The sequence below is a fragment of the Schistocerca nitens genome, chromosome 7, assembly GCF_023898315.1.
Source record: "Schistocerca nitens isolate TAMUIC-IGC-003100 chromosome 7, iqSchNite1.1, whole genome shotgun sequence".
NCBI classification, from domain to species: Eukaryota; Metazoa; Arthropoda; class Insecta; order Orthoptera; family Acrididae; genus Schistocerca; species Schistocerca nitens.
The window spans coordinates 313411543-313418682 of record NC_064620.1 but is presented as its reverse complement, the minus strand read 5'-3'; positions in this window follow the sequence as shown (position 1 = coordinate 313418682).

Below are 7140 nucleotides of genomic sequence, written 5' to 3'. Positions count from 1 at the left end.
AAATTCATTCAGAACATAACAGTTGCATTTACATTCCCTTTCCCCTTTTTTCAGGGCACCCAGTTACACTACCATTAATTTCAGCCCAAAATAAACAAATTTGAGGAATACAGTCAGCAATAACTGTATAGTTAAACAAATTTTTAATTAGTGTGCCTAATGTGCGTTTTGTTTGATGTATATTCTGTAGTACATATAAGTCATTCCACGAGTATATTTGTATACTTATCATGTTAAGCACACCACATTTTAGAATTTACATATTTGGCATGCCTCCCAATGTGAAATGTTTTTCTCTCTATATACTCTCCATTTAAGTGCAAAGTGATGGTACTTCATTATTTTTAAGCTGTGCTGATAATGCTGAGTAGAATTACCACATTTGCAATAATATGCAGTGTTGTTATTTTCATGAATACGTATCTTCTTTTAATAAACTAATCTCATCTGCACAATCCATGCAAGCAAAGTAGGTAGGCAACTGTAGAAATTTTCAGATTCATCACTAAAAATTGCTTCTTGAAATAATGTAGTATATCGCTTAGCATCTGTAGATAATCCCTAATAATGTTTCAGTTCCAACTGACGCTTATAGTTTTAGTTGCTAATCATTACTAAATTTGAATGTTTCTCACAAAACAGTTATCTTTGTGTGAAGTAGGGTGCTTGAGGATAATGATTTTGTTTTATTTATTTGACCATCAACCATTTTAGCTCATTTACAGGATTTTAGAATAACAGTAAATTTGTTGTGGTTAATTGGAAGAAATGAGGTGAAAGCTACCTTTTCACACATGGGACTTATTTCATAGAGTAGCTGTCCTCATTAATTGTACTACAACTATCATAACTCAGTCCCCACTGCCCTCCTGAAACATTACAGGCACATACACTACTTAAATTAACATCACATCTTCACCAAATAATACAAATGTTTACTGGAATGGAAGAAGTAAAAAAAATGTTTCAAGTTGTGACCCTCAGTATGTACATCCACTTGATGCAATTCATTTCTGCATCTTCTGTGCTAGTCTGTTTACCACTCTGCTTCTGTTGCTGGTCCACTGCAAGCAATCTCTGCAATTTTTCCCACTGTGTTTCATTTCCATCCAAACATTAAGAGTATGTGTGAATATAATGCCAAACAAAAACCCCTCTTTCTAAAAATTTATCATATTTACTCATTCTAACTCAAGGAATAAAGTTCACTGTTCCTAAAATTTCAGCACCCACAAGTGGTGCCAGAGGTGAACACCTTAAGGATCACAACCGATGATAATTTGTTAAATCCATATTTGGTGGACCTTAGGTTCCCAACTATGGGGTGTACTTCTCTATTTACCTTAAGTTACGCGCATGTTCTTCCCCAATGAACCATGGACCTTGCCGTTGGTGGGGAGGCTTGCGTGCCTCAGCGATACAGATAGCCGTACCGTACGTGCAACCACAACGGAGGGGTATCTGTTGAGATGCCAGACAAACATGTGGTTCCTGAAGAGGGGCAGCAGCCTTTTCAGTAGTTGCAGGGGCAACAGTCTGGATGATTGACTGATCTGGCCTTGTAACATTAACCAAAACGGCCTTGCTGTGCTGGTACTGCGAACGGCTGAAAGCAAGGGGAAACTACAGCCGTAATTTTTCCTGAGGACATGCAGCTTTACTGTATGATTAAATGATGATGGCGTCCTCTTGGGTAAAATATTCCGGAGGTAAAATAGTCCCCCATTCGGATCTCCGGGAAGGGACTACTCAAGAGGACGTCGTTATCAGGAGAAAGAAAACTGGCGTTCTACGGATCGGAGCGTGGAATGTCAGATCCCTTAATCGGGCAGGTAGGTTAGAAAATTTAAAAAGGGAAATGGATAGGTTAAAGTTAGATATAGTGGGAATTAGTGAAGTTCGGTGGCAGGAGGAACACGACTTTTGGTCAGGTGATTACAGGGTTATAAATACATAATGAAATAGGGGTAATGCAGGAGTAGGTTTAATAATGAATAAAAAAATAGGAGTGCGGGTTAGCTACTACAAACAGCATAGTGAACGCATTATTGTGGCCAAGATAGACACAAAGCCCATGCCTACTACAGTAGTACAAGTTTATATGCCAACTAGCTCTGCAGATGATGAAGAAATTGATGAAATTTATGACGAGAAGAAAGAAATTATTCAGGTAGTGAAGGGAGACGAAAATTTAATAGTCATGGGTGACTGGAATTCGTCAGTAGGAAAAGGGAGAGAAGGAAACATAGTAGGTGAATATGGATTGGGGGCAAGAAATGAAAGAGGAAGCCGCCTTGTAGAATTTTGCACAGAGAATAACACTTGGTTCAAGAATCATAAAAGAAGGTTGTATACCTTGAAGAATCCTGGAGATACTAAAAGGTATCAGATAGATTATATAATGGTAAGACAGAGATTTAGGAACCAGGTTTTAAATTGTAAGACATTTCCAGGGGCAGATGTGGATTCTGACCACAATCTATTGGTTATGATCTGCAGATTGAAACTGAAGAAACTGCAAAAAGGTGGGAATTTAACGATATGGGACCTGGATAAACTGAAAGAACGAGAGGTTGTAGAGAGTTTCAGGGAGAGCATAAGGGAACAATTGACAGGAATGGGGGAAAGAAATACAGTAGAAAAGAATGGGTAGCTCTGAGGGATGAAGTAGTGAAGGCAGTAGAGGATCAAGTAGGTAAAAAGACGAGGGCTAGTAGAAATCCTTGGGTAACAGAAGAAATACTGAATTTAATTGATGAAAGGAGAAAATATAAAAATGCAGTAAATGAAGCAGGCAAAAAGGAATACAAACGTCTCAAAAATGAAATGGACAGGAAGTGCAAAATGGCTAAGCAGGGATGGCTAGAGGACAAATGTAAGGATGTAGAGGCTTATCTCACTAGGGGTAAGATAGATACTGCCTACAGGAAAATTAAAGAGACCTTTGGAGAGAAGAGAACCACTTGTATGAATATCAAGAGCTCAGATGGCAACCCAGTTCTAAGCAAAGAAGGGAAGGCAGAAAGGTGGAAGGAGTATATAGAGGGTTTATACAAGGGCGAAGTACTTGAGGACAATATTATGGAAATGGAAGAGGATGTAGATGAAGACGAAATGGGAGATAAGATACTGCGTGAAGAGTTTGACAGAGCACTGAAAGACCTGAGTCGAAACAAGGCCCCGGGAATAGACAACATTCCATTAGAACTACTGATGGCCTTGGGAGAGCCAGTCATGACAAAACTCTACCATCTGGTGAGCAAGATGTATGAGACAGGCGAAATACCCTCAGACTTCAAGAAGAATATAATAATTCCAATCCCAAAGAAAGCAGGTGTTGACAGATGTGAAAATTATCGAGCTATCAGTTTAATAAGTCACAGCTGCAAAATGCTAACGCGAATTCTTTACAGACGAATGGAAAAACTGGTAGAAGTTGACCTCGGGGAAGATCAGTTTGGATTCCGCAGAAATGTTGGAACACGTGAGGCAATGCTAACCTTACGACTTATCTTAGAAGAAAGATTAAGGAAAGGCAAACCTACGTTTCTAGCATTTGTAGACTTAGAGAAAGCTTTTGACAATGTTAAGTGGAATACTCTCTTTCAAATTCTGAAGGTGGCAGGGGTAAAATACACGGAGCGAAAGGCTATTTACAATTTGTACGGAAACCAGATGGCAGTTGTAAGAGTCGAGGGGCATGAAATGGAAGCAGTGGTTGGGAAAGGAGTGAGACAGGGTTGTAGCCTCTCCCCGATGTTATTCAATCTGTATATTGAGCAAGCAATAAAGGAAACAAAAGAAAAATTCGGAGTAGGCATTAAAATTCATGGAGAAGAAGTAAAAGCTTTGAGGTTCGCCGATGACATTGTAATTCTGTCAGAGGCAGCAAAAGACTTGGAAGAGCAGTTGAACGGAATGGACAGTGTCTTGAAAGGAGGATATAAGATGAACATCAACAAAAGCAAAACGAGGATAATGGAATGTAGTCAAATTAAATCGGGTGATGGTGAGGGAATTAGATTAGGAAATGAGACACTTAAAGTAGTAAAGGAGTTTTGCTATTTAGGGAGTAAAATAACTGATGATGGTCGAAGTGGAGAGGATATAAAATGTAGACTGGCAATGGCAAGGAAATCGTTTCTGAAGAAGAGAAATTTGTTAACATCGAGTATAGATTTAAGTGTCAGGAAGTCGTTTCTGAAAGTATTTGTATGGAGTGTAGCCATGTATGGAAGTGAAACATAGACGATAACTAGTGTGGACAAGAAGAGAATAGAAGCTTTCGAAATGTGGTGCTACAGAAGAATGCTGAAGATAAGGTGGGTAGATCACGTAACTAATGAGGAGGTACTGAATAGGATTGGGGAGAAGATAAGTTTGTGGCACAACTTGACCAGAAGAAGGGATCGGTTGGTAGGACATGTTTTGAGGCATCAAGGGATCACAAATTTAGCATTGGGGGGCAACGTGGAGGGTCAAAATCGTAGAGGGAGACCAAGAGATGAATACACTAAGCAGATTCAGAAGGATGTAGGTTGCAGTAGGTTCAAGTGGCTCTGAGCACTATGGGACTTAACAGCTGTGGTCATCAGTCCCCTAGAACTTAGAACTACTTAAACCTAACTAACCTAAGGACAGCACACAACACCCAGTCATCACGAGGCAGAGAAAATCCCTGACCCCGCCGGGAATCGAACCCGGGTCCCCGTGCTCGGGAAGCGAGAACCCTACCGCGAGACCACGAGCTGCGGACGTTGCAGTAGGTACTGGGAGATGAAGAAGCTTGGACAGGATAGAGTAGCATGGAGAGCTGCATCAAACCAGTCTCAGGACTGAAGACCACAACAACAACAACGCGCATGTTTCAAAAATCATTGTTTAGGGGCAGTGGTGACATGATATGAGGCTGATTTGGTAAGTCTGGTAAAAATTAAGAAAAATACTTGTTTCGTAAACAGTTCACCTTACTTCTCAACATGGACTCCTTTTAGGGATATACACTCGGTGTAGTGATCCTCCATCTTTTTCATCCCATCGGAAAAGTTGGTTCTGTGAAATTCTACAAAATATTCGCTGACTGCAACTATTCCCCATTTTATGAAGATTTCTTCGCAGAAAACCATAGTTTCCAGTTAGGGAACAGGAAGAAGTCATATGGAGCTGAGTCTGGTGAATAGGATGGAGGAGAAACGGATTCAAAGTCCAGTCCACCCAATTTTTTTTGCGTGCCAACCTTGACCTTTTTTCAGTTAAGCAAGTTTCAAATGATCCAACAATGAAACATAATAGGGTCCAGTTACGATTCTGCCTTATTTCAAATAATCTATAAGGATTATTGCTTGGGAACCCCAAAAAGCAATGGCCATCACCTTGCTGGCTGACAAAATGGCCTTTGCCTTCTTCAATGCGCTTTCGCCATTGTACTCACTGCCGTTTTGACTCTAGTGTGTAATGATGCATCCAGGTTTCATCAGCAGCCACAAAGCGGCCCAAAGCCTTGTAGAGTGCGATTAAACATCGCCAGACATTGTGGTGAAACGTTTTACCAGATGCAGTTTTGGTCGACTGAGCAATCGCGGCACCTGCCTTACACACTGTTTCTTCATAGCCAACCCTCTTACGCACTAGCTCAGTTGAAGTCCCTAGAGTCTCAGCAAGCTCACGAATTTTTATTCGCCGGTCGTGCATTACGATGTCATGGATTCTGTCAATGGTTTCCTTTGTGGTAACCTCACATGGACAGCCGGAGCACACATCACCTTCGTTGCTTGTCCGATCACGTTTAAATTCATCAGTACAAAAGTAAAATGGTCTTTAATGATATTGCAGAGACCTCATGAACTTCATTCAATTCTCTTTTGATTTATGCAGCAGTACAACCCTTCAAATGAAAGTGTTTAATAACAGAACAATACTCGGTTTTCTCCATTTTCAGTCACAGCCGACATACTAAGCGATTTAGGCGGCTATCAACAAGGAAGCGTTCGCTGTAGTTGTTGAAATTCTGTATATGATTCTTGGAGTAATGTAGCTTACCAACCGTGAAGGTGCAAAAAAATATTCCATACTTCTCAGACGACCCTCGTATGTATGATGGTGTGTTCACACTGTGCGCCAGGCCGAGACGTGGCGGGAAAGGCTGTGACGTGCCGGGAAATGAAACCCATTGTTTTGCAGTGTGGTGTCCAGACGGGAGGCCGGTCCGTGGAGGCATTCGGCGCGGGACGACAGCGGCACAAGTCCGTGAAGTAGCGCTCCAGCTTCTCCAATCCACGTGGCATACGTCTCCCATCTGTTTTTATCAGAAGTGTCGCTACTTGTCTTTCCCATAATGTAGGAAAATGTAGATTGCTACTTACCGAAAAGAAGACATGTCAATTTGCAGAGTAGCTTTCGGCAGCAGCCTTCGTCAGTAAAGAAAGACGCATGCGCAACATTCAAACACACAAACAAGCTAGCACACTTTATGCACACGCGACCGGCAACTCCTGCATCTCGGGCCGGAATGCAACACCACGTGGGATGCAAGCGGCAATCTAGAGGTTGCGGGGAAGGGGAAGGGGAAGGGATAGTAGTGTACGGGTGGGGGGAGAGACACACCCCAACAGAAAGCGTTCATCTGTCTCCCCACCCGCTCACTATTATCACTTCCCCTTACCCACCTCTTCCAGGTTGCTGCTTGCATCCCACGTACTGTTCCATTTCGGGCGGAGATGGTGGATTCAAATGGTTCGAATGGCTCTGAGCACTTTGCGACTTAACTTCTGAGGTCATCAGTCGCCTAGAACTAATTAAACCTAACCAACCTAAGGACATCACACACATCCATGCCCGAGGCAGGATTCGAACCTGTGACCGTGGCGGTCGCTCGGTTCCAGACTGTAGCGCCTAGAACAGCACGGCCACTCCGGCCGGCGAGATGGTGGAGTTGGCGGTCGTGTGTGAGGTGTGCTTACTTGTGTGTGTGTGTGTGAGAGAGAGAGAGAGAGAATTTTGTGTGTGTGTCTTTCTGTTCTGACGAAGGTTTAGGCGGAAAGCTATATGCAGTGGTGCCGACATAGGGGGGGGGGGGGGGGCGGGGGGGGGGGGGGGGCGAAGGTACTTTGTGCCCCCCCCCCCCAATAGTTAAAAGTAGGG